The sequence below is a fragment of the Ictidomys tridecemlineatus genome, chromosome 2, assembly GCF_052094955.1.
Source record: "Ictidomys tridecemlineatus isolate mIctTri1 chromosome 2, mIctTri1.hap1, whole genome shotgun sequence".
NCBI lineage: Eukaryota > Metazoa > Chordata > Mammalia > Rodentia > Sciuridae > Ictidomys > Ictidomys tridecemlineatus.
The window spans coordinates 218,469,483-218,491,266 of NC_135478.1; the positions used below are offsets into that span (position 1 = coordinate 218,469,483).

At 43.8% G+C, this 21,784-nt stretch overlaps 1 long non-coding RNA gene across 2 annotated transcripts in view; it reads right to left on the reverse strand.

The window, feature by feature from the left end:
* Positions 1 to 2,138: 2,138 nt before the first annotated feature.
* LOC144375481 (uncharacterized) overlaps positions 2,139 to 21,784 on the reverse strand; it is a 35,210-nt gene continuing 15,564 nt past the window's right edge. Inside the window, exons 2-4 of one of the 2 annotated variants that reach the window (XR_013435458.1) lie at positions 19,714 to 19,880; positions 3,761 to 3,903; positions 2,139 to 2,943 (exon numbers count right to left, since the gene is read on the reverse strand). This is a non-coding gene — a long non-coding RNA (uncharacterized LOC144375481). Of the gene's footprint in view, positions 2,944 to 3,760; positions 3,904 to 17,375; positions 19,149 to 19,713; positions 19,881 to 21,784 lie in introns of those variants that run through there. The other variant, XR_013435457.1, reaches the window with a different exon arrangement.

Genomic DNA, 21,784 nt, shown 5'->3' on the forward strand with positions numbered 1-21,784 from the left:
TTTTGACAAGTTAGATTTAACAGAGTGTATCTGAGCAAGGACTGATTCCTGAGTTGGGCAACATTCAGAACCAGAGAGCTTCACCCTCAGAGTGCACAGTAAGTAGGGAGAGAAAAATATAAGTACAGCAATATCTTGGTAGGTTGCAGTTAGGTGTTGGCCATATTTGGACATGGTCTGATTAGTGTGCTGCCTGTGATTGACTCAATTCAGCTGCTTGTGATTGGCTGGGAGTTAGCTGTCTGTTACCAAGAAAACATTACATACTCTTAAATTAAGTTTCCAGTTTATTTATATACTAAGTTAGGTTGCAGTTTGTTTCACAGGGACTCAGTATGGAAATAGCCTTGGCCAATGATCTCCTGCTTATTTAATTCAACAGGGACATTCCATATCCCCAGATCCCTATCTGCCCCTCCCTAAACCTATCCCATCCTAGTAAACATCTATTCTTTCATTATATCAGGCCAGAAACCATCAAGTTCATCTTGACTCTCTTTCATGTCCAATGTCTAATTTGTTAGTGAATTCTGTATGCTTTGTCTTGAATACATGTCCAGCGCCCACTACCTCTGACCGCCAGGCTGCTACGTCTGTGCCAAGCTACTTCTATTCTCCCCTCCCCCACCCCCTTATTGTGTGTTAGCATCCACATATCAGAGAGAACATTTGTCCTTTGGTTTTCTTGAGATTGGCTTATTTCACTTAGCATGATATTTTCCAGTTCCGTCTATTTATCTGCAAATGCCATAGTTTCATTATTTTTTTATAGCTGAGTAATATTCCATTGTGTATATATATAACACATTTTCTTTATCCATTCATCTGTTGAAGGGCACCTAGGTTGGTTCCATAGCTTAGCTATTGTGAATTGAGATGCTATAAACATTGATGTGGCTGCATCAGTATAGTATGCTGAATTTTAAGTCCTTTGGGTATATGCTGAGGAATGGGATAGCTGGGTCAAATGGTGGTTCCATTCCAAGTTTTCTGAAGAATCTCCTTACGGCTTATAAGAAGCACTTGACATTCTAAACATAGCATTATGCACATAGTCTTTTAATCTCAAAGTTCTATTTTTAAAAAAAAACAGCAGACCCATACCACCAAGGGTCTTAATGTGCACGTGCCCAGGGCAGGATGCATTCAGGCATTGGACCTACTTTGACAGGTGCAAACTTGCAGGTTGATGCAAATGAATAAGCATAAAAAAAAAATGTGGGGAGTAGCTCCTAAGCTTCTTCTGTCAGGTTTGAGGAGTCGGCCTAGGCCCTTTTCCTCCTTCATCTTGCTTTCCTTGGCACCCATCTCTGAGGGTTGTGATCCGGGTCCGGAGGTCATTGTAGGTCATCCTCCAGGCCCCAGCTTCACTGTTCCCTTCCCTGACCATCGTCTGAAGTGGGCAGCCTCTGTCCTGGTGGCTCTCTCCCATGCGGTGCTCTTGTCTTCTTTAGTGGCACTTCCTGTGACGTGGGATCACCTATGTATTCTTGCCATTCATTTATGGCAGAGGGTAAGCTCCTTGTGGGAAGGACCGTGTCTGTCTGACACAGCTGTATGCCTGGTGTTTGGTGCATAATAAATAACCCGTGAATATCTGAAGGATGCAAGAGTGGAAGCAGGAAGGAAGGAGCCAGGAGCTGCAGAGCTGTGTGCTCGAGGCCTCCTGTCAGCCACGCTCAGGACCCCCGCCTCCTGACTGCTGTGCCAGTCCCCGCGCCCCTGCTCTGTGCTTCACCACAGCTGCTGAGCTGCTGACCCGCTCGCTGACAGGCAGGTCATCCAAGAAGAAGACAGAGGAGAAGAAAGATGAGGCTCGGGAGGGTGGAATGGGGCGTCTGGGCTCTTTTAGCCGCCACTATTCCTTATTCTGTGCCAGGATATTGGCACCTTTAAAAGCCTTGCTGTCTTCCCCAACCTCCCCACTCAATCACAAACCACAGTGCCCAGAAAAAAAATAAAATAAAAAGGGAGAAAAAAAATCAATGTGCGAAATCTCGCTGGGCTCAGCAGCAGCTCCCTGAGCTCTTCTCTGCTGGCCACAGAACTGGGCTCTCCCATGCTCTCAGAACCTGACTCCGGGGAGCAACCTGCATCTTAAAAATGCACCCCTCTCGCTCTTCAGCCCATTCTCAGCCTGGAGAAGACCCCGGAGGAATCCTCTACCCTGCCCTGCATTCCCAGCACTCTCCGGCTGCTGACTCTCACCTCCACTCTGGCTACTGACTCTCACCTCCCCTCTGGCTGTCTACTCTCTGAAGCCTTCACTGTCTCTGCCCCACTTACCCGACCACTTGCCCATAGAGTTTCCATTCACAGTTCCCCTCTTTACCCACCCTCTATTTTTGGTGTGTAGAGAGAGTAAAAAAAAAAAAAAGCAAAAGGGTAAATTGTTATGAATATGGATGGTTGAATTGAGAAGAGAAGCATATGAAAATGATTTATTGTATTTATTTCCATTTCTCCCTTAAACCATCATCCTTTTAGCTGTTCCTCCAGGTGTGAGCCACAGAGTTACTGTCTGAGAGAAGAAGGCAGGAGCCAAGTAGGACTAAGAGGCAACCAATCGCCTTTGGGTGTCGTGTCGGTCACACTTCCTCGATCACTTACCCAGGAGCTCTGACTTGAGTGCTCAATGGGAAGAGGGGAGGACTCTCCTCCTCTAACTCATCGAAAGCCCTTCCTGGTTGGCTAGGTGGATGAGTTTTATAAAAGCAAGTTTGATGTCAGAAGGTGACCTGTCCCCAGGAGATGCTAGAAAGAAGGGTATGAAGAGTAAGGAGACAGAAAATATTCCATGTGCATACATACCTTAATGTCATATGTCGCCATTCATTTAGATCTTCTTAGGTTTGCACAGTTTTCTTGTTCAGTTTATCACTATATGTGGATGCTATTGTAAATAGTGCTGTTTTTAATCTTTTAATTTTTAAACAAATGTTGCTAATATAAAGGAAAATAAAGGAGAAACAGAGTTAGAATGAAAGACCACAGATTTTTATTCTTTCCTAGGGTAGAGTATTTAAGTGTGTGTGTGTGTGTGTGTGTGTGTGTGTGTGGAGGAGGAGGAGGAGGAGGAGGAGGAGGAGGAGGGAGGAAAAGATACAGGGATCTCCAGATGGTAAGATGAAGGGTGGACTGTGGTGCATGTCCTTGGTCATGCCTTGGAGGAGACTCAGCCCCCAGCTAAAGTCCCACCTGTTCAGGTAATAGAATACAGTCACAGGGATGAGGAAGGGGCTGGGTGAAGGTCCTGAGGCAGCGCTTGCAGCCCTCCATGATCAGCTCAGCAACAGTGGACAATTCAGACCTTCTTACCTGGCCCAGAGAGGATGCTGGGAGGGCTGGGGCTGACGAGGGCTTAGAGAAGGGAAAGGGACTGCTGGGGCGGAGACTCTAGGACCAGGGCAAGTGGCTGGGACTTGCCTCCTTCTCATGTCCCTCTCCGATTCCTCTTTATCTAAACTCTGGAGTTGCTTTCTGCACTTCTTCCCCAGGGTGCCAGCCGGTGCTGTGGCTCCCACGGCCCTTCCACTGACAAGTCTCACGGGCTCGTCTCCAGCCCAGCTCCTCCTTGAACTCCAGGCTATTGGAGGAGCTCCGTCTTTAACATTTCTACTTACAAAATCAATTAATCCAAAACAAGGCTCACCACCCCCATCCCCTCCTCCATCTTCCCTCTTTCCATATGGGAACACCAGTCCCCCAGCTGCTCAACCAAAAGCCATGGAACAGGCTTGGTTTCTTTTTTCACTCACACCTTTGGGAATTCTTACTGCTCCTCCGCTGGTTCTGCTGACCTGATCCGGGTCGCCATTCTCTCTCACCAGGATCTTCCTCAGACACCTCTCCTCTTCTGCTCCTGCTCCCTACAGACTCTTCTCCATACGGCAGACTGTGAGACTGTCGAAACAGGAGCTGCTCAACATCCACTGATCAACATCCTCCAGTGGATTCTCATCTTATTCAGTGAAGTTCCTCACCCTGGTCCACTGGGCCTGCTGTGATCCTGGTGCCCTCACCCCCCGAGTCCAGCCATCCGGGACTTCTGTCTCTTCCTCTAACATCATGCCCACTCTTATCTTTACCCTTGCCCTTCTCCATACCTGGAAGGCCTTCAGATCCAGTCCCTTACTTTCTTCAGGACTTAGCTTTAAATGCCTTCTTATTAATGGGCCCTCCCCAACCACCCTACATGAATAACAACTGACGCACCTGCACTCCCCAATCCTCTGAACCTGCCTCTGCACCCCCATATCACTTATCTTACCCTGACATATATAGTACTAGGCTATTATCTGTCTCACAGGCACCAGGATGTGAGGTCCATAGGCCAGAGGACAAGGACTTTGCTTTGTTCACTGCTGCGATCCAGCACCTAGAGTACCCACTGGTACATATTTGGGGCCTGGTTAATATTTGTCAAGTGAAGTGTCTGCAGGGAGGTTCTGGTCTCCCCATCTCTGCCACCATCAGGCCCTGAACGACTCTTCCACCATCCTCTGCACCATCCTCAAAGGGAACCAGATGTGGAAGCTATAGGATCACAGAACTTTAAACCACAGAGAGGCCGAGAGATATATAAAAAAAGAGAATTTAAATCAGAATAAGCTGTGAAAATATATACTAAGCAAGTTCTCATTTTTTTCCCTCTTCATAGTAACCCAGTGGGGGCTGATAATAAAGAGATGAGTTATAGGAGACTTTTTAAAAAGCTACATTTTCTTGGCATACCTGATTGAACTATAGCCTATCTCTGCATGTGTGTATCTGTGTAGTTCTTCATAAGAGTTCAAGAATCATGTAACCACCTGCGTCTGTGTGCAATGCTATAGAAGGGTAGCATTGGGTACTTGAGACCAAATTCCTGCCTTTAAAATGCTAGCCAGCTGGTGGAGGGGCTCCGGTCTGTGTTATGGAGTTGGAAACATCTACTTGAAAGCATGTGGCCAGATTCAATAGCACATAACTGTTGGCCTGGCGTGAAGGTGTCAGGCGGTTGTACCTTCCTCCATGCTGGGTTATAGGGGGCACAGCAGGCAGGACACAACAGTGGCAGATACCTGGTAACAAGGTATCTGACTTAGTGGACCAGGCTTGGAGCTGGGTGAAAGGAACCATGGCTTCCCAGAACTCACTTGTTTCCAGCCCTCGGGAGGCATTCTTTGGAACAACTGCTCCAAGAAAGGCTTGCGCCATAGGGTTGAAAGGTCTGGCAGCCTCTGGTTTGCACGTGTGAGGGTGAAGGGCTCAAATGAAGTCTTGGCAGAAGAAAAATCTCCTCCTGACTTGCAGGTGAGGAGTCTGCAGGGGTCTCAGCCAATGTGAGCCTCGTTTCTAGAACCTGCTGTTTGCTAAGGGGTGTCTAGACACGACTCTTCAGGCACACTGTCACCTGGACCTGTTGTACAAGGAAGGTGCTGCTGCTCTTTAACCACACAGGTGAATGAACAATAACCTGTCTCTTGTCCTCTGCAGAGGGCACTGCTTCACATGACGTGGAAACTGCCCAGCAACTGATTCCCCCAGATCTCTGCTGTGGGCAGGAGTTTGAAGTGGTTCCTGTATTAGTGATCTATGACTATGTCACACGTTACCCCCAAACTTTGCCACAGAAATAGAAAACACTAAAATAGGGAACATTTCTTTCCTCAGTTGCTTTGGGCTTAGGTGTCTCCCAGGCAGCAGGACAGGTGTCTGCCAGGGCTGCCGTCTCATGGGAGGCTCAGCAGGGGAAGACAAGCTTCAGAGCTCACCTGGGGGCCATTATCAGGCCTCAGAAAATCTGCTTCACTCACGCATGTGGACTGCCTCGTGATGACAGCCGGATCCTTAGAAAGAGTGATCAGAAAAAGAACAGAGGAGAACGCTCAAGAGGGAAACGGGGGTCATTTCACAGCCTGGTCTGGGAAGGGATATGCCATCGCTTTTGCCTGATTCTGAAGCAAATCCAGACCACTCTTAAGGGAAGGGGTTAAATGAGGCTGTGAGCACCAGGAAGCAGGATGCACACTGGCCCTCTGAGAAGCTGCCTCGTCCTACATTCCCTCCCTGATACCATGTGGATGCTGCTTCCCCAGCTGCAGCGGAGTGGCCCACAAGCAGGCCCCTGACCCGAGCACATCCGATCCACAGGCTTGGAGAGTGAAGCCCAACACAGGTGCCAATGACCGAATCCAGCCAATTACCCTCTCCCCGTCTTCACCAGTTGATCTGAAGATACAGCGGGTGGAAACGTGCAGTGTAGCTGAACCAGGTCCGCAGCAGAGCCACAGAACGTGAAGTCCTGCTACTGAGGAGGCAGTCAGATGATATAAGCCTCCAATTTCCATGAACCCTGAAGCACTATTGGGTCATTCTCCAAGAGGCCAGGCTGGCTGCTTTCCCCCCCTGTACAACCTGCTTATTCTGCCTTTCACAAGTTCCCCGCACATACTTGCTGCCTGGCTGAGATTCCTGCTTATTTTTATATGAACAAACCATCTCTCACCATTGTAACAGAGAGAAAAGGGCTACATCTTTTCCTGCAGCCAGAAGGTGGTGACAGCAAGTATTGTGTCACACCATGTTGGCTAGAGAAATGCATGGGAGCTCCCAGTGAGAAAGATCCAGGAGTTGACAAGCCACCATTTACTTATCTCAGTGCTTTCCCTGAATTATTTTAATGCTCATGATAACTCTATGAGCACCATATTATTATCTCCATGTGCAGGCAAGAACACAGCTTTGCCCAAGTTCAAACAGCTGACAAGTGACAGAACCAACAAATGGGCCCTAGTCTTTTTGATTCTAGAGCCCAATTGTGTTAAGCCACCTTTCCAGAAGCTTCCAGTTACAAATGTGTCTCTGACATCAGATGTGACCCTAGAAATGTGTGTAGTGAAGAATTTAACATTGCCTAATGAGAGGTATGACTTTTGTGCTCAGCTCCTGGGAAGTTCTCACTTCCCAGGTAAACAAAATGTAAACTTCCCAGGTAATCAAAGACACCTGAGGGCTTTGGGTCATTCCAGAACAATGTGATTTATGGTGGAGTCTGAATCACATGATATTTACTCAGTCTCTGGAAGAGCTGAAGACTTAGGCCAGCTACATGAACATGTGGTGGACCTCAGTACAGATCCTGGACACCAAGGTTCTCTGAGCTTCTCTGATGACAGTACTCCAGGTGTGTTGGCGGTCACCATTGTCGGGAAGCTAACCCACAGTACATTCCCAAGCAGAGACCACTGGAATCTCTGTGTGGAACTTCCCTGGATTCTGCTCCATACATCTCCTCCCTTGGCTGGTTTTAATCTGTAATAAACTATAATAAATCATAACTCTGAGTATCACTGCTTTTCGTGACACCTGTGGGTGCTTCTAGTGGATATCAGACCTAAAGGTGATTTGGAGAACTCTTGAACTTATGATTAGTGTCAGATTAAGGGGAACCATGGAACTGTTTCCTCATTTTGCAATATGTCTCTCCAGCTCTCAGCTTCAATTTCTGTGAAACTGGACAGGGAGACGATAATACTTGGCTCTGCCAATGTAGAGGCATGGGAAGGAGGAACAGCCAACTCTGGAGTTGGATGATACACATCTTGGATGAAGCCCTGATGACCTTGTAAGTATTTGCAAGAAATGAATTCTTTTTGGCATTTACTCTGGGGATATGTAGACAATTAAGATATGACCATTGCCTTCAATGAGTTTTCCCTATAAGGTTGAGATCAATAGGTAAAGACATTTAATGAAGAAAAGTGCTACACATGATGATCTCAATAGATGCAGAAAAAGCCTTTGAATACAGCGCCCCTTCATGTTCAAAACACTAGAAAAACTGGGGATATGGGAACGTACCTCAACATTATAAAAGCTGTCTATACTAAACCCAAGGCCAACATTATTCTAAATGGGGAAAAGTTGAAAGTATTCCCTCTAAAAACTGGAACAAGACAGGGATGTCCTCTTTCACCACTTCTATTCAACATAGTCCTTGAAACTCTAGCCAGAGCAATTAGAGAGAAGAAAGAAGTTAAAGCGATACAAATGCCAATGATATGATGCTATATTTAGAAGATCCAAAAAGCTCCACCAGAAAACTTCTAGAACTCATAAATGAATTCAGCAAGTGGCAAGATATAAAATTAACACCCATAAATCAATTATGTTCCTACACATCAGTTATGAATCAACTGAAAGAGAAATTAGAAAAACTATCCCATTCACAAAAGCCACAAAGAAAACAAAATATTTGGGAATCAATCTAACAAAAGAGGTGAAAGACCTCCACAATGAAAACTACAGAGCATTAAAGAAAGAAATTGAAGAAGACCTTAGAAGATGGAAAGATCTCCCATGTTCTTGGATAGGCAGAATTAATATTGTCAAAATGGTCCTAGTACCAAAAATGCTATGCAGATTTAATGCAATTCCTATTAATGTTCTGATGATGTTCATCATAGAAATAGAAAAAGCAGTCATGAAATTCATTTGGAAAAATAAGAATAGTCCAAGCAATCCTTAGCAAGAAAACTAAAGCAGGAGGCATCACAATACCAGGCCTTAAATTATACTCCAGAGCTTTTGTAACAAAAACAGCATGGCATTGGCACTAAAACAGACATGAGGACCAATGGTACAAAATAGAAGACACAGCAACAAACCCACATATATACAGTTATCTCATACTAGACAAAGGCACTATAAACCACATTGGAGAAAAGATCACCTCTTCAACAAATGGTGCTGGGAAAACTGGAAATCTATATGTAATGAAATGAAATTAGACCCCTATCTCTTACCTTGCACAAAACTTGAACTCTAAGTAGACCCTGTGCCTATGAGAAGAAAAAGTAGGCTTAGGAACCAAATTCCTCTACAAGACTCCTAAAGTGCAAGAAGTAAAACCAAGAATCAATAAATGGGATTTTATCACACTAAAAATCTTCTTCACAGCAAAGGAAACTATCAAGAACATGAAGAGAGAGCCTACAGAATGGAATGAATTCTATGCCACCTACATCTCAGATACAGCATTAATCTTCCAGACATTTAAAAACCTCAAACACTTAACACCAAAAAAAAAAAAAAACCCAAAAAACAAACAAAAACAAATAACCCAGTCAATAAATGGGCAAACTAACTGAACATACATTTCACAGACTAAATATGAATGATCAAAAAATATATAAAAAAAGGTTCAACATCACTCCAATTAGAAAAATGCAAATTTAAACTACACTGAGATTTCATCTCACTCCAGTCAGAATAGCAATGATCAAGAATCAAATAACAATAAATTTTGGCGAGGATGTGGGGAAAAGTGTACGCTCATATACTGCTGGTAGGAGTGCAAATTGGTGCAACCACTATGGAAAGCAGTATGGTGATTCCTCAGAAAACTTGGAATTGAACCACCATTTGACCCAGTTATCCCACTCCTCAGCATATATCCAAAGGACTTAAAATCAGCATACTACAGTGACGGGGACACATCAATGTTCACAGCAGTTCAATCACAATTGCTAAGCTATGGAACCAACCTAGGTGACCTTCAATAGATGAATGGATAAAGAAGATGTGGTAAATATACACAGTGGAATATTAGCCATAAAGAAGGATGAAATTATGGCATTTGCTGGTAAATGGATGGAACTGGAGATTATTATGCTGATGGAAATAAGCCAATTTACAAAACAAAGGCTGAATGTTGTCTCAGATATGCAGATGCTGACTCACAATAGGCCAGGGGGAGGGGGGACTATAGGTTCACAGGATTGGACAGGAGGGAATTGGGAGGGAAAGGAGGTGGGAATGGGAACGACTGTTGAATGAAACTTTGAATGAAACATAACTTTCTTACATTCATATATGAATACATGACCACCGTAACTCCACATCATATACAACCTCAAGAATGGGAAATTATACTCCATGTGTGTATGATATGCCAAAATATATCCTACTGTCATGTATAATTAAAAAGAACAAATAAAAAAGAACAGTGCTACAATCTTATCAGGTTAAAAAAAAACTCCTATTGAAGCATAACATAGATATAAAAACTCGTACTTGTATAGCTTAATGAATTTTCATAAAGTGCATCCATGTAACCACCAGATTAGGAAATAGAACATGACCTAAAGTATCCCAGAGCCCCCACCCTCTTCCTAATGGTCACCTTCTTTCTCCCACTACATGTATCACTACCTTGACTTCTATCTCCACATTTCATGCTTTCCTAGCTGTGTATGGACAGAGTACTGGATACTCTTTCACGTCTAACTTCTTACTTAGCATCATGTTTGTGAGATTTATTCAAGCTACAGGATAAATCTGTATCTCATTTATTTCCCTGTTGTAAAGGATTCTGCTTTGTGACTATGCTACAATATAAAATAGACAACAGTCTATTCTACCATTAGAGATTTGAGCTATTCCACCTTTTGGTCAACAAAGAATCCTATTCTAAATAACTGTATAAATGTCCTTTGATGCATGGGCAAATTTCCGTTGGCTACCACAGAAGGCAGAATGATGATTCCTCAAAGATGATTAGGTCCTAATCCCCAAGACTATGAATATGTTATCTTTCATGACAAAGAGGAATGAAGGTGGCAGATGGAAGTAAATTTGTCACTTAATTGACTTTAAGATAGGAAGATGATCCTGAATGTCCAGGTGGCTCTGTGTAATCACAGGGGTTCTTAATGTGGAAGAGGGATCCAGAGGGGAAGTCAGAGTGATGTAATGTGAGAACGCACCCCTCACGTGGCATGGCTTTGGGACCATCAGCTGAGGGCTGTGGGCAACCTCGGGAAATGGAAGTGATTAAAGAAAGGGACTCTTCCCAAGTATCTCCAGAAGGAACACAGACTTGCTGACACCTGGATTTCCATTTCCCACTTCCGAACTGTAGAACTGCAAGCTAATACATTTGCATTGTTTTATGCCACAAAGTTTATGGTAATTTGTTATCAGCTGCGCAAGGAAGTTAATGAAACTAAATTCTTAAAAGTAGAATCAGTGTATGTGCATGTGTTCATCTTTCATAGATTGTCGGCTTTCTATTGCTGTGACAAAATACCTAAAATAATCAGCTTTAAAGGAGGAAAAATTGATTTAAGCCTGTGGTTTCAGAGGTTTGAGTCCAAGGTCACCTGACCCTGTTGCTTTGGGCCTGTGGTGGCACAGTACCTCACAGTGGGAGCACAGGTGAAAGAGGCCTCTTTCCCTCATGGCAGCCAGGAAGCAAAGAGAGTGAAAGAAGAGGGGCCCAGGTTCCAAAATCCCCTTCAAGGGCATGCCCCGCCCCCACTAGTGACCTAACTTCCTTCCACTAGGCTCCGCCCCCTAAGTTCCACCTCCTCCTCACAGTATCACAGCTGGGACGGAGCCTTTAACATGAGGCCTTTCAGGGACACTTATCCAAACTACAGCTTAACAATCGTCAAACACTCTACTACGGTGCTTGCACCAATTATACTCCCACTTAGAGGTGTCTTGGGGTATCTGTTGCTTCACCCCCTTGTTCAGTGCTTGGTACCATTCATTGTATGATATTTTGTTTCTATTTCAATGTGCATTCTTCTGATCACCAGGGAGGATGAGTACCTTTTCACATGACTTTTGTCTGTTTGGTAAAGTACCTGATCAAATCTCTTGCAATGCATAATTTTGCAATATGATAATAAATATATATGTTTCATTCCAGGTTATTGCAGCAGAGCTCCTAAAACCCTTGAGACTCCCTAAGTGATAGGGGTGCTATGAACATCTTTTATGCTCATAACTGATCTTTGACTTTAGTTCCTGACACAGGAGCTCCTAAAGTCTTGTCATTTCCAGAGTGTTAGGAGCATCTTTGGTTCAGCTGAGGTAACTCTTGGTGGGCTGCTGGATATCACTGGTCAATAGAAGTGCCAAGCCAGGATGAGAAACCTGGAACTTTCAACCACAACAGCATCCTCTAGGCAGTGGGGTGGGGCTGGAGATGGAGTTAATAATTAATTATACCCAAGTGATGAAAATTCTTGCCACAAAAATTTTTGAAACATGGGATTCTGGGGGTTTCTGGGTTGCTGGATGCATCTAAGCATGGGCAGGGAGGATGGTCCAGCTCCTGGGAGACACAAGCTTCTGTTCATGGGACCATTCCAGGCCTCACCCTGGGTGCCTATTCATCTGGCTGTCCATGTATATTTTTTATAATATTCTTTATAGTAAACCGTAGGCTTAAGTGTTCCCCCACGTTCTGTGAACCATCATAGCAAATTATCAAACCTGAGGAAAGAGGTTGCAAGAACCCCCAATTTATGGCCAAGTTGGATAGAAATGTGGGTTCCCTGGGGCCCCGTGATTTGTGATTGGCATCTGGGTTGAGTCAGTCTTGTAGGACTGAGTCCTCAATCTGTGGCATCTGCGCTAACTCTGGGTAGACAGTAGTAGAACTTCTTGATGTGGAAAACCCACACATTTGGCATCAGAAGTATTGAGTGTAGAAGGAAAAACAGGATTTCCTTGGTAGTATGCTATTTACTTATTTACTTATTTATTTGCTCTTGTGTTAAGGAGGAATAGAATTTAGAATACAGTTCTCTCATTAATTATTCACAAAACTATTCTGCATTCTCAAGTCACCAAATTGGAATTTTCTTTAATATTGCATGAGGGTTTTTTTTTCCTTCTTCTTTTTAAAAATAGTATAGGAAACAGACATAGATTCTTGCCCGGGTGTCATAGTAGGGCCACATTATTAAACTCGCAACATAAAACATACACATAGACTCGCACACACTCAAACATGTTACAAACATGTATGGGAGAGTGGAAAGGAATGGGAAACTACTAATAGAACCACCAGGAAGCATTTTGGGGAACAAATGTCATAAACACCAGCAGACCATTAGGATACTATTTATAGATTAATAATCCCTGCATGAGACTGTTTCATTCAGAGGCTCTGTGATGAGTGAGTGTATTAGGGCTGGCCTGATATTGAATGTTGAGATCAAAATATGATTTTCTTCAGCTGATATGACTTCTAAAATAAATCAACATTCATACCGTTGGTGACTCACACAATCCATTCCAGCACACTCTGCTACATGTTAGGAGGTTTTTTATTTAATTTAAGCATTTTCATTACTGCGGACTTTTATTGTGCACCGTTCAGTTCTGAGTCTTGGGCAATTGTTATAATAAGGTTACTAGTCAGAGGCTGCAGATGAAGAGCAATTCAATAATTAAAAGGCAAACAAGAATGTAATCTGCCGAGCAGATCTGAAAAGTGCATGAAGATAGACCGAAAGCCAAAGTATTAATGCAAAATATGGTTTTCTCCAGCGGGGAACCCGTGTGCATTGAGGCTCCTGGGATATCGGGCGTGTGTGAGATAATGGGACCAAGAGCACTAGGCAGGGCAGTCCTGATCTTCATCCTCCTTCAGGTGCCAGAGATTTCCTCCCAGAACTTCCTTCTAAGTACTTTGAGTGTCTCATCAAACTCGATCCTACTCCTTTCTCTTCCCATCTGCTTCTTTTCTTTCTACTGCCACGTCTGTCCTCTGCCAATCTACTTGCTTTCCACGCTAGAAAGAGTAAGATTTTTCAGGGCAAAGGCCCAGTCTTTGCTTCTTTGCCTGTGTTTCTAAACATCTCTGGGAACTGCCTGTTCATGTCCACCCCATCTCCCAGCTCAAGCAAGTTCCTCGCATGGCCTTCTGTGGACGTCCGGTTGTTCCACATCATCCACACCTTACCCTGCCCCACTGCAACCCCATCTAACAGTCTCCCCTGTTCTTATTATGCCAATCTGTGTTAGTCCTGAGCTCAAATGGTTCTCATCAGTGCAAACTTGAGCACAGCTTGAAAGCCTGGCCTGGGCGGACTTGGGCCAGCCTTACCAGCCTCTTCCTGAATCTTCCTCCTTCTTGCCCTCTCAGCTCAATCTCAGGTGCTCCTTTCTACCTCAGGACCTTTGCACACATGGGTCCCTCTGAAACTGGAATGCTTTCTAGCCCCCCTGTCCCTTCTGCCTGGCCACTTGAATTCAGTCCTTCAGGTCTCAGCCTAAGCATTGCTTCCTCAGAGCAGCCTGGCAGTAATCCCAGGTTTTGTCAGGCCTTGGTATTACTTGTTCTTAGAGCAAGCTTCATTTGTCTTTCCCAATACTTGCCACGATTATGAGATTTTAATATAATTTACTTATTTTTAAATTTTTTTTGAGTACCTCCTATTGCCCAACATCAAATATATACCAATGAATAAGTTAGGTAAGAAATCTGTTCCCAAAGAGCTCATAGTGTAGGTAGGATGCGGGGATTGCTGGGGTTGATTGCTGGTGGAGTCTGGCTGTCAAGTTTCAACCACTTTCCTGCAAATAATGTAAATTTGTTCTTTATGGCTGGATAAAACTCCATGTTTATATAGACCACATTTTCTTTATCCAGTCATCTATTGATGGACACCTAGGTTGGTTCCATAATTTGGTTATTGTGGATTGTGCTGCAATGAACATCTGTGTGCATTTATTAGAAGAAGCTAATAAATGAGTATCTAACTGCAAATTATAGTCAGTACCACAGGAAAGAACAGGCGCCAAGGAAGGAGGACAGGAGCCTACCATAGAGCATGCAGTTAGAGGTGGCCTCATGAAGAAGGTAAGTTTTAGCTGCAGACCTGAGGTTGAGAAGGGGCCACCTCTGGCAACACCTCCACGTGTCCTGTTCCACCTGTCGGTGGCAGGCGACTAGGCGTGCAAGAGGGAGAAGAATGAAAGGAGTCAGGAGGATTGGAGCGTTGGGAAGGGAGGAAGGGAGGGGTGACGTCGGGTGCAGCTGGAGGGTGGGCAAGGGGAGATGGCACGGTGCCTTGTGACCATGCTATGGATCTTAGAGCTTATTCTAGGAACATAGGGAAGATTTTTCAGTATAATAAACAGAATAGCTAGGCCCAGACTGTTATGTGGAGAATAGATGTGTGGAGGCAAATATGAAATCAGGGATTGCAAATATGAAATCAGTGAATTCCAGGAGGGAAGTTGTCATGGCTTGGGTGAGCATGGTGGCAGTGGAAATAGGACAATCTGGTGAGGAAGGAAGGTGCAGAGCTTATTTTTTAACAAGGTTGTTTGAGATGCCCACAAGTCATCCCGGAACACAGCTCAATGGTGAGTCCCCCAGCTGGGAGTTAGCAGGCTAGTTAGTGCAGGCTGCAGGTGCTGTGGGACACGCTGGCCCCAGGATGAACTTACAGAGCCAGCAGGTAAGACCAGAGCACAAGCACCTAAACCATCCTTGAAGGCCACTTATAGCTCTGTGCCACATCTTCAGAAGCTTGCACATCAGGAATTAGCTGCTTCTCCCTGTGTGTGGCTCCTACTCCTACCTGCCCTCCTCCCCAACAGTGTCTTCTGCAGGGAAGTCAAAGTCTGGTTCGTAGGAGTAGAATCATGCAAAAAGTAAGACTTTTCTTTCATTTGCCAAATGAATACAGTTGATCCACTGTTCACCTCACACAGCTTCACTGTATAAACCAGGAATGCCTCAGCACACAGCTGTTTCCTCTTTAAAATTTGTGTTTAATTGGTACTCTATAATTATACAAAATAGTGGATACATTGTAACATGTGTACATGCATATAATGTATTTTTTTCAATTTCATTTCCAAGTACCTCTCTTTTCCCTCCCCTTTTACTCACCCTGATCCTCCTCTTCTACTGGTCTCCTCTCCAATTTCAGAAGTTTACCCCACCCTTTTTATCCTTTTTTTCTCTTTAGCATCCACATATGAGAGAAAACATGAATCTTTACCTTTTTGAGGCTGGCTGTCAAGTTTCATCCACTTTCCTGGATATAACATAATTTTGTTCTTTATGGCTGAATAAAACTCCATGTTTATATAGACCACATTTTCTTTATCCAGTCATCTATTGATGGACACCTAGGTTTGGTTCCATAATTTGGTTATTGTGGATTGTGCTGCAATGGACATCTGTGTGCATGTATCGCTGTAGTATGAGGACTTAAATTCTTAAGTATAAATACTGAGGAGTCCTATCTCTAGGTCATATGGTAGTTCCATTCTGAATCTTTTGAGGAAACACCATACTAATTTCCATAGTGGTTGCACTAATTTACAATCCCACCAACAGTGCAAAGTGTTCCTTTTTGTCCACATGCCCCCCCAGCATTTATTATTATTTGTATTCTTTATGACTGCCATTCTGACTTGGGTGAGATGAAATCTCAGTGTAATTTTGATTTGCATTTCCCTAAATGTTAATTATGTTTAACATATTTCCATATATTTGTTGGCCATTTGTATTTCTTCTTTTGAGAAGTGTCTATTTAGTTCATTTATTGATTGGGTTATTTGTTTGGTTTTGGTGGGGAGTTTTTTGAATTCTTTATGTATTCTGCAATAGTCCTCTGTAGAAAGAGTCGCTGGGTTGGGCTGGGGATGTGGCTCAAGCGGTAGCGCGCTCGCCTGGCATGCGTGCGGCCCGGGTTCGATCCTCAGCACCACATACAAACAAAGATGTTGTGTCTGCCAAAAACTAAAAAACAAATATTAAAAAAAATTAAAAAAAAAAAAAGAAAGAGTCTCTGGCCAAGACTTTCTCCCATTCTGCAGGCTCTCCCTTCGTGCTCTTAATTGTTTTCTTTTCAGTGCAGAAGCTTTTTAACTCGATGCTGTGCATTTATTAATTCTTGGTATTGTTTCCTGGGTGTTAGGAGTCAACACCTGGTTCTTAGAGCTGTAGGAGTGGACGTGGTCAGTATGGTGAGAGCACAGCAGGGTGACAGCTGCATTCATTTCCTAGGACTGTTCTGACAAAGGGCCACAACTGAGTGGGGACAATGGCAGAAATCCATACTTTCACAGTTCTCAAAGATGGAAGTCAAGACACCAGCAGGGCCTGCTCCCTCTGAAGCCTGCAGCAGAGAATCCTCCTCTGCCTCCTCTAGCTCTGGTGCTTGCTCGCCATCCTGGGTCGTTCTTGGCTGGTGGGTGCATTGTTCCAACTCCTGCCTCCTTCAGGACAAGGTGTCGTCCTCCTCCCACGTGTCTGTCTCCATGGGCTAGCCTCTTCCTGTGTGTCTTCTGTATCTCTGTCCCCTCTTCTTATAAGGACACCAATGACTTTGCTTAAGGCTCACCCTATTCCATGTGACCTCTGCTTACCTAATTATACCTGCAAAGACCCTATTTCCAAATAACTCAGAATCTGAGGTTCTGGGGGTTTGGCTTTCAACACATCTTTTTGATGAATGCAACTCAACCCATAATAAGTACCCAGAGAAGTTCTGAGAAATAGCAATGTTAGAGGTCAGGTGTACTAGATATACAGGGTAAAAAAATTAGCAGCACATTGCATACATATCTTTTCCATTCAGTCAGTGCTCCAATTAGAATGTCTGTCTCTCTCCTCATAATGCAATAGAGTCCATGAAAATAGGAACTTCATTTCTCTTGTTCCCCAACAATAATGGGGGAAATGTGGAACTAAGTTACTTTTGCTATAACTTCCTAAACCACAGGCTTAATTATCATAGGAAAAGCTCAAATTGCTGAAGACATTTCACTATAATCTCTGCAGTGCTGTGTCAGCTTTCTGTCACTGTGACAAAATACCTGAGAAAAACAACTTAAAAGAGGAAAGGTTCATTTTAGCTCATAGTTTCAGAGGTTTCAGTCTAGAAGTGCTTGGTTCCATTGCTGTGGCCTCATGATAAAGTAGAACATCATGGCAGAGGGTATGTGGTAGAGCAAACTGCTCACTTCATGGTGGCCAGGAAGCAGATACAGAGAGAGGAAGGGTTTGGAGACAGAATGAACCCTGCAAGGCATGCTCACAGTGACCTACTTTTTCTAACTAAGTCCACCTCCTAAAGTTTCTACCATTTTCCAAGAGCACCACCAGCTGGGGACCAATCCTTCAACACGTGAGCCTTTGGGGGACATTCCCAACTATAACAACTTTCCAAACTGGTGGTTCCCTTTGTGATCACATCTGTATTTACTTAGGTTTCGTTCCCATTCAGGAGGCTGGACAGTACTTGGTGAATAGAAATGGTCGCCACCTAAGAACCACGAAGACACCATTTTAGTCAGCTCTTTCATCGCAGTGGCCCAAAGTCCTGCGAAGAACGATTTTAGAGAAGAAAAAGTTTATTTGTTGCTCAGTTTCAGAGGTCTCAGTCCATAGACGGCCAACTGAGGTAGATTGCTCTGGGCCTGACGCAGAACATCACGAGGCAGAACGTCATGGTGGGAGGGTGGGGAGGAGGGAAGCAGCTCAGGACATGGCACTCAGGGAGCAGAGGGAGAGAGAGAAAGGGGGAGGGGAGAGCAGTCTGCTGACCAGGGACAAAATATAAACTCCAAAGGCATGCACCCAGCGGCCTGCTTCTTTCAGTCACATTCTACCTACCTGCCTACAGATACCACCCAGTGAATCCACATCATCATATTGGGCACTGGTTGGGTTAAGGCTCTCATCATCCAATCATTTCACCTCTGAAAATCCTTGCATTGTCTCATACATGAGCTTTCGGGGGACACTTCATACTTAAACATGGACCACACCTCTGCTTTACCCTCTTGACCTGTCCACTTGCTCACACAAGTTTGTTCATTGTGTGGATGATCCACATCTGTTTCAGGCCTTTCAGAAATGTGTTCTTCCAGATTATGTTCCTTAGGATAGTCGTTGTGAGATGCTCCAAAACATCGGGCGCAGAAATGGTCACATCTCTTATTTTTCTGCTCAGTTGCACAATTAGGGAAAAGGATGCCTCTTTCGGAAGCTTTCACTCTCCTTGCGAACCTCACCTAGGAGTTCTGGTGCTTCATTCACTCCCAAGAGGAGTCAGTAAGGTCTCCATGCCCAAAAGGAGAGAAATCAGGGTCTCCTCAGTTTTCTAATGCAATTGATCCTAACTCCCACAAGGGGCCGCTGTTGAAGACTTTCGGGCTCTCTGACGGCCAATGCTGATTTTCTGAGATCTCTTTTTTCTTCTCTCTCTCTCTCTCTCTCTCTCTCTCTCTCTCTCTCTCAACAATTCCAAATCCTCAGCACTAAATTCTAGGAAGGTGCCACCAGTAGTCTCTTTCTGCCGATCTCTGTGCTTTGATTCTTGCTCAAATGGATTTTCCTAAAAAGTGGAGGGAAAGGAAAAGATTCCAAAGATATTGGGGAAAAGAATTGATGGTAGAGTTGGAAGAAGAAAGTAGATGCTGTTTTACACACAGAATTCTTAAATTCTTGCATTGAATCACTTCAGCATTTGTGTGAAGTCTTGAGTGATCATTTATGAAGAATAGCTCTAATGAATAGAGCTAATCCGAAACCTTGGGAGAAACAATGACTAGTCACCAGGAAGTATAGAGAACTGGTACCAGTTCCTCTGGCTGCCAATATGTAGGATGTAGAAAAAAGATCTCTTGACATTGAAATAAGAAGGCCTGGTGGAAGTCCTTGACCTGCTGTGTATTAGCCACATGCCCTTGGAAAGTCATTTGATTTCTTTGACCACAACAAGTAAATCTGTGCATAATACAGAGTGGTCTTCTTTGTACTGTATATTCTGTGGGTTTTGACAAACATGGCATGTATCCACCATTACGGTCTCAGATGAAGTATCCCCACTGCCCAAACTCCTCTTCCCTCCCCTGGACCCCAGGCAACCACTGATCTTTTTACCATCTCCATAGCCTTACCTTTTCTGGAAGGTCATATGGTTGGAACCATACAGTATGTAGCCTCTTTAGATTGGCTTCCTTCATGTAGCAATGGACGTTTAAGGTTCCCCCATGGCCTTTCATGAATGGCTTGTCCTTGCTGAATAGTATTTCAATTTGTGGATGTATTCTCAAAAAGATTTTACCTGAAAAAAGAATGCCAAAGACTACGTAGCCTTAGAGTTCGATTAAAGTAAATATCAAGAGCTACATTAAGGGGAGGAAAAGGTGAGAAGGGCGGTTTGACATGGGGGACTAGGGGGATGAAACCTAAGTAAATACAGATGTGTAGACGGCAGAGTAATGGGTCATGGGCTGCATCTAATATAAGAGCCACAAGAGTTCCCCTCCATTCTCTCCCTGAAGCACAGCTCAGCTGCCTACAGCCTGGTCTCCAAGTGCAGAACCTGAGCAATCACTAATCCATGCCACCTGTGCTTGCTACTGATATTCTATTAAAAATCAAACCAACAAAAAGGTGAAGTCCTCTATCTCTCAAACTGCACCATTCCTAGCCAGATGCCTAACACAAAATTGCATGCAATAGATGTTTTCATAAAAGACTGAAGAAAGACAGGATTGGCTTCTAGACGTGGGGACTGTTGGGAAGGTAAAGAAAGGGAGGAGGCCAAAAGACTGGGTTTGTAATGAGCTTGCCATAAGGCCTCGGAGATACTGTTACCAAACCCTAGACTCCTTTTACAAACTGCTGAGCATTGCAGAGGGACTGTTTGCATCCGACTGAAGCCAAGAAATCCTCAAGACCCCTGACAATAAAGGAAATAGCAGCCTGGCGCTTGCCGGTGGACCAACCCCAAGGTAAATACGCTTGTGCAGTTTCTCACCAGTTCACCTTCTACAGCTGGATCTTTAGCGCCACCTAGTGGTACGGTCTCCAGGCAGGCTGCACTACAAAAGCCCCTGGACTCAAATGCCCTGGTTTAAAGCTGCAAGGATTAAAGCTTTCCTCTTAAAGTCCAAGAGACTATGTGGTGACAAGGAGCAAACCGAGAGCTTTAGGATTAATGTCAGAGAATTAGAAGTCACAGGACTAAATCTCAGCAATTACATACATAATTAGTAGCAGGATTTTGTATTTGTGCAAATCGTTTTGAAATTTTGGACATTGAGAGATTTTGGACAATGAGGCCAAGATCAAAAGTTAAAGCTGTGCAAAGGAAATGAGGAACTGAGAAGTAGAAAGGACAATCTGATCCAGACTAAGGCTCCATTAAATTCCCAAGGTCAAGTGTCCAACAAATGAGGCAAGAACCCCAACTGGGTGGAGTGTTCTTTTCCTTTTGCTCTAATGCCTCAAAGTGCCCCTTTTTGATATTTGCTTTGCTTTGCTCCAAATGCATTGAGAGTCTCCTAATGAGGGGTCAGTCAACCTTATTCTATTCTAAACTTACAAACCATCTCTCAAAGGCCCCGGGTCACTAAGCCTCTCATGCAGGAACTAGAATTCCCTACAATTTTCATAACATGAATGACAGTTTATTGGACTTGCTATATAAATGTTAAGTATCTTATATATAATGTCAATTCATATCCTCTTTCAAGTCCCTCTCTGTATATATTTCAAGTCTCTTTCTGTATATATTTTAATCTTAGATTACTATGGATTGATTTTTTATCTTCTTTGTACAATTCGCAATGGATTTTTAAAAATCTGAATTTTCTTTATGAACATATGGATTGGAATTTTAAAAGAGAATTCACACTTAGTTGGCACTAGATACTGACCAGGTGATTTTAAATCTACTAGTTCATTTAATCTTCGTGACTAGCCCTATAGGATAAAATTAGAGCATTATATTTATACTTACGAAAAATCAAAGACTCAAAAATTGTAGGTAACCACTCCAGTGATGTAGGCTCAACAAAAATACTGAAAATTAAACCTGGGTTTTAAAAGGTCGGGCGAACGTCGGAGGAAAAGACCACCAAGAGACTGTCTCATGCAGCAGCAAAGGGTTTATTGGGGGTCCAGCATGCTGGGGCTCAGAGCTCACTTCAGAGGAGCAAAGAACAAAGAGCCCCGAGAACA